The sequence below is a fragment of the Mirounga angustirostris genome, unplaced genomic scaffold (genome assembly GCF_029215605.1).
Source record: "Mirounga angustirostris isolate CCGP_5_RB_7025 unplaced genomic scaffold, mMirAng1.0.hap1 SCAF_6, whole genome shotgun sequence".
NCBI lineage: Eukaryota > Metazoa > Chordata > Mammalia > Carnivora > Phocidae > Mirounga > Mirounga angustirostris.
In genome coordinates, this window is record NW_026991714.1 from 82,700,690 (window position 1) to 82,710,632 (window position 9,943).

Sequence of the window (9,943 nt, forward strand, 5' to 3'; positions counted from 1 at the left end):
GTGTGCCTGGCTGAGCAGGGGGGTCTGGGTCTTGGACTTGTGAGCAAAGGTTCAACTCCTTGGGAGTCAGCTTGGGCACATTTGCCCAACCTTTAGGAATGTCTCATTCCTCAGTGATTTGTGACATTCACGAATACCCAGAGTAAGAGCTTCTCGCCCTCACCAGCCACCCCTGGTTGTTCCCTGAGGTCCCCTGGCTCCTGGGCATGAATTCAGTGGCCAGCACAGGGCAAGTGCTCCATAAGCATTGGTTGATTGAATGAGTATGTGCTCTGTAAATATCCATTCATTGACTGGGTCCTTGTGTGTGAAAATCTAGCACTGAATCATAATTCTGCACCTTGCTCCATTAAACCCAAAACACAGTCTCCACATTTCTGATTTAGGGGGGAAACTGTCATTTTAAGGGAACGTCCATGAATGTCCTAACCTTAAAAGTTAATAGTTCTGATATTAAAAGCAATACAGGCTCATTGTAGAAAAATCTTAAAAGACTTAAAAAATACTACTTAAAATATTTACAAAGGCAGAAACAATCACCCGTAATCTCAAATCCTGCCACTTAGGGATAGTTAACATGTTGGTGTGTTTTTCTAATTTTTTTCTTTATATATACATGGACACATATACATATTTAAAGTTATGATTATATGGAATATATGACTGTGTATCTGCCCTTTTTTTGAGTGCTACAGATTGGGCATTTTCCTTTATGAACAACTATCTTTGAAAATAGGATTTTAAAATATCGACACAGCATTCCATCATATGGATTGAACCCAATTTTTTTAACTTTTTCCTTATTTTTGTACATTGAGCTTGTCTCTCAGTTCCTCTATATTACAAATATAAAAATACAAAAAACAAATAATGTTTCAGTTAAACACACATCTTCAAAATCATTCTACACACTTCTGATATTTTCTTAAGACAAATATCTAGAGGCAGAATCACTAGGGCAAGGGACATAAGCATGTCGAACAGCTCTTGTTATATATTTCTTAAAATATTTTAAAAACTTTTTCTTAAAACATGTAAGGACTATCTAAAGAAAGTTATGGAGAGAAATGACAGGTTTGGGTTTTTGTTTTGGGGGATTTTATGTTGGTTTTTGTTTTTTTAGTCCTATTGCCTCAATTCCTTTAGCCTGACCAGTCTAAGTATTTGTCATCTTTAGAGTTTAGAATTCCTCCTGCTTTCATGTTTTTCTCCTGCGTCTCGGGAGCACTCACTCTAGAGATTCCTCTATTATCAATGGTCTGTGTTGCCTTGTCCACATTTGGTGGCCTGTGACCTAAGGTTCAAGGGCATTCTGATGGACCCTGCATTGAACCAGGAATTTCTTTGTAGGGAGTTGATTTCAAGGCTAGCACACACATTAAATCAAAGGCTTATTGTCTTAAAAAAGCAAATATACAAGAAATATATACAAGAAATGCTGATTCCGTTGAATTCAAAATCCTCTATTAATAGCTTCTTGATTCTATATTTCTACATGCTCTTTCCAGCATTTTAGCTGATTTCAGGAATATCAAGAAACACTGTTAGCCACAGAAAAAGTTGTTGATTCCAAAGAACTCAACAATGGTCACTTTTGAATATGACGTTTGATTTATGCAATGAAGTTAGGGGTAGTTCAACTTTTTATTTTACATAATAAAAAATTAAGTTTGCTGTTTACATTTAAAAGGCAGCTAGGATTTCTAAGTGCATCATGAAGCTTGTGCTCCTCTTTTTTTTCTAAAAATCTATTTTTCAATGAGCATGGCATATACTCATGTGAATCATAAATATACTCTTCCTCTCCTCTTTAGGTAAGTTGAATCTTAGTTATTATTATAATATACATATTTTCTTAAATGCTTGATACTTTTTCATGTTCTACTCCCCCTTTACCTTTTTTTGTCTTCTATATTATACAAAATATAGTCTGAAAAATTTATGTCAAACAATTTAATATTATGTGTCAGCAGAGTCACCAAATGTCTTCTCATATTTCAGGAACTTAGGTATATAGACACTCCTGCTGATAGAATCATAGATTCCAAGGAAAAAGTCGACTTAACTGGGATCTTGGGATATTAGCCATAACTTACTCATTTGGGTAAAGAAATCACAGTCCGGGGAAGAGAAAAGGTTGGTTACTGAATCTTTGGGTTAGTCATTTAATCAAGGATATGGAATAGGAAAAATAATAGTCATAGTGACTGACTTCTTTATAGTCTTTTACAGTTTATAAAAAAAGCTCTCATTCAACATTAAAACGTACCTCATTCAGCAAATGAAACCCCCACACATTCCATGTCCCTCCAGGAGCCCATGTAGCTGATTTTATATCTGGTATTTATTTCATTTATTGGTTGTTGCTGGTGATAGTACCTTTCACTTAGAGCCTCAAAAGGCATTTAAGATGAATTCATGCACAAAACAGAAGGCTATCATTTTGGGTGGGCTGATTTTTAAATGGAGAGTAACACCCCTTGCCCTAAAAGTTAAGAAAACAGCGGCGCCTGGGTGGCTCACTCAGTCAAGCATCTGGCTCTTGATTTCGGCTCAGGTCATGATATCAGGGTCCTGAGATTGAGCCCCGTGTAGGGCTCCATGCTCAGTGGGGAGTCTGCTTGGAATTCCCTCCCTCTGCTCCTCCCCCTGCTGGCACGCTCTCTCTCTGTCTCTCAAATATATAAATAAAATCTTAAAAAAAAAAAAAAAGTCAAGAAACTGAGGCCACATCTGAGCAGCAGAATCACAATATCAGTGGGGTTTTCAGATTTGTTTTTTTTTAAAGGTGTTACTGGTTACATCTGCCGCCTAGAGCGCCAGGGACCAAATCAGATCTCAAAGAAGCCCAAGGCTGTGTCTTTCCAGGTCTAAGAGTGGGTTTCGCCAATGAAGGCATCTGATATGATGTCTTGGCCACTTACATTTTCACGGAAGAGGATCGTAAACACTTCCGTGATGTCAGAAAGTAATGTTAATCGCTCATCCGGAAAACACTGTCCCATCAACTCATTCATACTTTCCACAGTTATTGGGCACCTCTGGTTTTCAGGCACAGAAGGAGGAATGCAGAGGAGAACAAGGCACGCGTCCTGCCCTCAACGTGTCCCTGGTCCAGTGGCACATCTGCACAGCTGCATCTAGAGGAGGCATCTTGACTCCTGGGACAGCTGCACCTCCTCTGTGGAAGGTGGCATCGTTCCTTATGACCACGCGGGACAGCTGTTAGGTGACCGTCTCCTCTGTGCAGTGGGTTTCACAGTAGCATGCCTTTACTGATCTTCAGCAGGGTGTATTCGTGTCCTAGGGCTGCTATAACAAACGAGCACAACCTGGGGGGGGGGGGGGGCTTAAAACCACAGAATTTTATTCCCACATTTCCGGAGGCTAGAAGTTCACGATCAAAGTGTCAGCAGGGCCATGCTCTCTCTGAAGGCTCGAGGGGAGAATCTGTCCCGTGCTTTGCTTTTCCCTCCAGCTATTGCTGGCACTCTCTGGCATGTCTTTGGCTCGTAGACACAGTGCTCCAATCTCCGTGTCGGGTGTCACATGGTGTCCTCTCCGGGGTCTCTTCTCCTCTTCTGGTCAGGACAACAGTCAGGTTGGATTAGGCCCCCGCTAACCCCCACTAACTGTCCCGTCTTCACTTGATTACATTTCCAGAGACCCTATGTCCAAATAAGGTCACATTCACAGTGACCCTGGACTGAGCGACCCCCAGGGTCACCTCCCAGGGATTAGGACTTCAGCGAATCTCTTTGAGGGATGCAATTCCACCCATCACACAGGGATCTGATACATCTATGCCCTCTTCCCAGCAGAGACAGTAAAATACACCAGTTACCCCCCTTCGGATGGTGGGCCGCGGCTTCACGTGGCTGGGCTCAAGGATAAACCAGGAGCGCCTGGATGCCCTGGGCTCCAGAGTGCGCCACAGACAGGTAAAATAATGTGCAATGTGTTTTGGGGGGTAAAAGGACAGAACAGGCTAAAGTAGACCTTCAAATGAGTGACATTTCATGTGTCCTTCTCTCTTTCATCTTTATGTGTTGATAGCACATTATCCTTCATCCTGATGTCTTTTTCTCCTTGTTCCAGGGAAGCAGCAAAGAGAGGAAAGGTGCTGAGCTCCCGCTGCACATTAGGTGCCATTCGGCACCCCCATTCATTTGGGCTACTCACCGCTCGTTCTCTGCGACAAAGGTTGCAGCGACCATCCTGACAGATCCTGTTGTGCTCCTCGTGATTGAGCCGGAATGGCCTATCTGTGTGCGCTTTTATTTGGGAAACCTGCAGACCGGTTTCCATTTCAATCATTTGTATTGGGAGTGCTTCCCCCTAAGGAACACACAGTTGTAAAGAGTCCCGTTTGGCCTGCAGCGCTGTTCCCACTGGCATCCATTGGAAGGTTGGCAAATAATCATCCAACTGGCAGAAGCCAAAATAGCCAGCCCTCTGGACTGCTCACCTTAATATTACGGAAGGCTTTGAATGGTCTAGATTAACTCCATAATCTGGTGTTAAGAACTACGAGGACTGGGAGTCAGGGAGGGGTAGTTTCCTAAAGAAAGCTAGGATCCCAGTATCACAGGAAGAAATGGAAGTCGAGCAGGAAAAAGCAGCAGATGTCCACTACGTTACACACACACACAAAAGTAAAGGGTTGCAAGATTCTGACCAAGAACTACAAAATCAACCTCAGCTTTTTTAAGTGACTTTAAAAGAGGTCAGCTTCCAGCTTCCTTCACAGAATTTCTGATTACCCTGCCGCTAGTAACCAAGTCAGCAATAAATTCTTTGTTTCTCTTACAAACCAAAGTTGTCCAGGAACATTTCCTGTTAATCCCTATTTTAGAGTATTGCATAATTCCCGAATTATTCTTTCAGGAATAAAGGTGGCAAACAGATATAGATAAAAACAAAATAAGCAAAATAAAACAAAAGGTTAGAGTGACATTTTCTGTTCTGACATCATAGCTTTAGTAGGAAAATCTATTTGGCTGAGTTATTTTTGAACAGAGAGCAAATAATGATTCAGGTGTAAAAAAAGAAGAACTGGGGCGCCTGGGCAGCTCAGTTGGTTAAGCGTCTGCCTTCGGCTCAGATCATGACCCCGGAGTCGGGCTCCCAACTCAGCAGAGAGTCTGCTTCAACCTCTCCCTCTTCCCCTCCTCCCTGCTCGTGCTCTCTCTCTCTCTCTCCCTGAAATAAATAAATAAAATCTTAATAAAAAAGAAGAAGAAAGCAATCACTATTTATAATAAGGACGATGTTACCGAGAGAGAGAAGAGGATGGACAGTGGGAGATAGGTGACAGTTTCTGTCACAGGAAGCGAGAGGCATTGCACTGAAGGGCTAGTAAGCAAGTACTTATCACCTCCCAGTAATGAGATGGCATGCTCTACCACAGATTTTGTTTTGCTATGACGCTTTCACCACAAATATCTCCAGGGGTTTTCAGCCCCCCCAAAAGTTCTTAAAAGTACTATCTTATAATAAAGCAAGTTAATTTTAGTTTATTATTTTGTTTTCTTAATATTATGGAAGGCTTTGAATAGTCTAGATAAACTCCATAATCTGGCGTTAAGAATTGACAGGAATGGGGCACCTGGGTGGCTCAGTGGTTAAGCGTCTGCCTTCGGCTCGGGTCATGATCCCGGGGTCCTGGGATCGAGCCCTGCGTCGGGCTCCCTGCTCTGCGGGAAGCCTGCTTCTCCCTCTCCCTCTGCCCCTGCTTGTGTTCCCTCTCTCGCTGTGTTTCTCTCTCTGTCAAATAAATAAATAAAATCTTAAAAAAAAAAGAATTGACAGGAACTCCACCAGGTTAGGGTACATGGAGAAACAACAGAGGAACACAGGATTAATGACTTAACATTACCACAAACCCAATTGTAGAATTCCTGGTTGTGAACTTTTATATATAATGTATTCATTTTGAGATACTATTTCTATGTTCCCAACTTCTCTTTCCATTGTATGTTTATTGATTTTTTTTTTAAATCTTGAGATTTGTTTAATTGACAAAATATACTACATTGCATGAGTGAAAGGTACTGGCTGGATGGGTCCACATGTGAGCTTGATGCTTACAATTATTTTATATAAATATCGCACGAATAACCAATATGTGGTGGACATTTATGATAAGATTCTAGAAGGATTTAGTGTGTCTGATATAAGTGGAGAGCCCTGAAAAGACAGAATAGCAGGCTATTAAAAATACAAAGGGAGAGGGGCGCCTGGCTGGCTCAGTCCATAGAGCATGCAACTCTTGATCTTGGGTTTGTAAGTTCAAGCCCCATGTCGGGCCTGGAGATTACTTAAAAAAAAAAAAAAAGAATTTACATATATAAACGGAGATAGAAAACAAACATAATTATCACCGGGAAGAAAATGAGTAGATTTGAATATTTACAGATCAACCGAAAGCAGAGGTAATTTAACAAAGAGAGTGAGAGCACAGTTTTTGGATCATGTCAGGCCTTAAATTCTAATTTAGCTACTTCACAACTATGTAAACTTCACCAAGTCACTTAATGTCTCTGGGCCTCAGTTTCTCCAACCTGTAAAAGAGGGATGATAATATCAACCTCATAGGGATCAGTGTATATAAAGTGTCTAGCATATATAGTGCCTGGATCATAGTATAGAAAACACTTGAAATACAGGGATTATTGATAATAATCAGTGGGTTGGCACCACTAGCCCAGCCCCGGGCTTGATATCAGGTGCAGTTGGGTGATAGAAAAGGTAGATTGTCTATAAAGATTATTGCTTTCACAAGACTCAGGCAAATAGCATCCATGACACTGTCAAGAAATCCCACACCACAAGCATCACTGAGGGCTAAATTCTGGGACACTACACCGCTACCCTGAGGGTACAGAGGAAAGAGACCAGTGATCATGGGTAAATCTGGGGCTACACACATGGGGACCTGACCTGAGCTTTGAAAGCTATATAGGGTTGGAATAGGTAGGAAGGGGACATTTAAGGTGACCATGCCCAGGACGGAGAAGTACCCCCAGACTACCAAGTAAATGAGTGAATGAATGAATCTAGAGCTAAACAAAAGACAAAGACAGCAAACACGAGAGAGTGAGGGGAGTCTTTAACTGTCATCTTTGGTGGGTGTTCACGAGCAGAGAGACATGTTGGTCAGAACATAGGGATCCACCTAGGCAGGGCCTTAAAAACTGATAAGGAGTTTGGGTTGAAGTAGTGGAATTATGGAGCAGAGGGGGAAAAAATGATGCAAAGAGTGCTAAGGTCAGTTCAAGGATGGTTAGGAATTGTGTTGTAGGAGGAAGTGGGAATTCACGTTGGAATGCAAGTGGGAATGATGAGAGGCAAGGAAAGCAGGGCTGAGGAATGGGTAGCGAGACTCAGATAGGGACAGCGGCGAGCATGGGACCTAAGGCCCAGCCAGATAAGGGAGGGAGAGAGGACCTGAGCTGAAGGTAGCCTCATAATGACTGCAAAATTAGTAGTAATTCTAATAGACAGACGGGAGAGCAGAGAGCGAGAGCCGAAGAGCAGGGGAAGGTGAGCTCAGGGATGTGTCTGTTGGTTTTGAGCCAGTGATGAGATACTCAAGTGGAAAATACCCGATGGGCAGTGAGAAGTTCAAAGTTAGAATCTGACACAAGGATAGAGGGGGAGCGAGATTTGGAATTCATTAGTATAGAGACAGTGAACAAAGGTAATGCAAGAGATGAGGTCTCTGGGGGATCAAGATAAATAGAAAGAAACTAGAATACCAAAGACAAAGTCTAAGGCAATGTATACATTAAAAATATGAAAGTATTCCGGGAATTCTTCATATGAACACAGGAACCTAAAAAAGGTCAGTGGTCATTATCAGGGCTGCATTACAACTTTTGTGGTTCCCAGAAATTCTGTGGGCATTTTTGCCTTTGTGGGCCCCTTCCTCCATTAAAAACTACGTCCTACCACTGCAGTGGTATAAAGCCAAATATAATCGAGACTGAATTCATTAATATATATTCACTATTGTTATACTATTTTCTCCCTTCTGATTTTAAAAGAAATTAAAATTAAAACATTTTTGGGTGCCTGGGTGGCTCAGTCAGTTGAGTGTCTGCATTTGGCTCAGGTCATGATCTGGGGTCCTGGGATCGAGCCCCACGTCAAGCTTCCTGCTCAGCGGGGGAGTTTGCTTCTCCCTCTCCCTCTGCTCCTACCCCCCACCCCCCGCTCATGCTTGCTCACTCTCTCTTTCTCTCTCTCAAATAAATAAACAAAATCTTCTAAAAATTAAAACATTTTCAAACGTTTTAAAAATTAAAACTTTTCCCTAAAAGTATCATTGGCCCTGCTATGCCTAATGGTGTGAATAATCCAAAATAATGGGTAATTTTTAAAAACCCCTGTACAGTTGACTTCAGTGTGTGTGTGTGTGAGCATGCACGCATGTGCAGGTGTGTGCAGGTGTGTGCATGTAAGGGGAAATCTGCCTTTTTAAAAAAATATTATAAGCTAATATATTAAGTAGCTTTGATCCTCACAGGTAAACTTTGTTCAGTTGAAGTGGCCCTGAATTGAGATGTGTGGCAAAAGGGATTCAGGGTGAGATTGAACCAATGGTTATCGTACTTTACTGTGTATAAGAAAGGAATTTTGTTTTTATTTTTATTTCTTATTTTATTTTTTAAAGATTTTATTTTTATATAATCTCTACACCCAACGTGGGGCTCGAACCCACAACCCTAAGATCAAGAGTTGCACACTCTCCTGCCTGAGCCAGCCGGGCGCCCCAGGACTTTGATTTTTAAAATGCATATCCTTGGGTTCTGCCTCTGGGAGAATATGATTCCTTTGCTAGAATGCATCTTGTACATCCCCAAAGGAGTTGTTTTCAGAATAATTGTGTGTGATTTTGATGTTTCAGGGGTTTAATTCCTACATTTCCCGGAAAAAGGAGTAACAATATACCCTCCCCCCCACCAAAAACTGGAAACCTGAAGCAGAGGAAGTTTAACTATAAAGAATTTCAGGTCTTAAGTGAAGAAAAAGATGGATGAGAAGTCAGACAGCCTTCCAGGATTTCCTTCATTTAGCAGAGATTCCAGGGAGAGCAGCAAGGACCCAAATATCAAGAAAACAACACAAGGGGACAGAGATTGAGGAAGTTCTTCAACATCTCAGTTCAAGGCAGGGCCCCAGACATTTATTGAGTATCTACTACATGCCAAGCACTAAGGACTTTATAGCCTGGAGTAAAGCAAGGGGCGGTAGAACACACACCTTAAGAACTTCTGAAGTTCTTGCCTTCTTTAAGTTCAGTAGGCACAGGATGTTACTTTAAGAGCCAAAGTGAGAAAAAGAATGGAAGGAGTGATCGCAGAAGTGGCGGATGACTCAGGAAGGATTAGAGATAAGAGTCTCTTGGAGATGGTCACAATGAGGTCATTGGCAGCTTTGGTGATAACTACTTCCTGGAGTGGTGGGTGTGGAGGGATGCGAAGTAGCAGGGCTTGTTCCTAAAGTAAGATCCTCAAGTCTGGCCACGGGAGGTAGAAGAACTGGTTGGTTTTAGAAAAAAATGTCTGCTTCAGCCTTGTCCGGAAATACCTAACATAACGAAAGCCAGGGTGAATCAAGGGCTTGTCATGTGCCTTACACCACTCAAGGCACGTGGTATGTCATTTCACCCTTCTATCAACCTCTGCAGCAAGTGCTGCTTTTATACCCATTTCACAGATAAGGAAATGGAGGCACAGCAAGTTTAAGTCACTTGCCTAGGCTCACACAGCTGGTAAAAGTGGAAGAACTAGAATAAAACCCTGGCTCATTGCCTCCAGGCCCTGCAGTCTTAACCACTGGGTGATACCTACCCATACTGAGTGGTCTCTGGACATATTAGTACACACATTTACGGTTGACCCTTGAACAATGTGGGTTTGAACTGCGAGCGTCCACT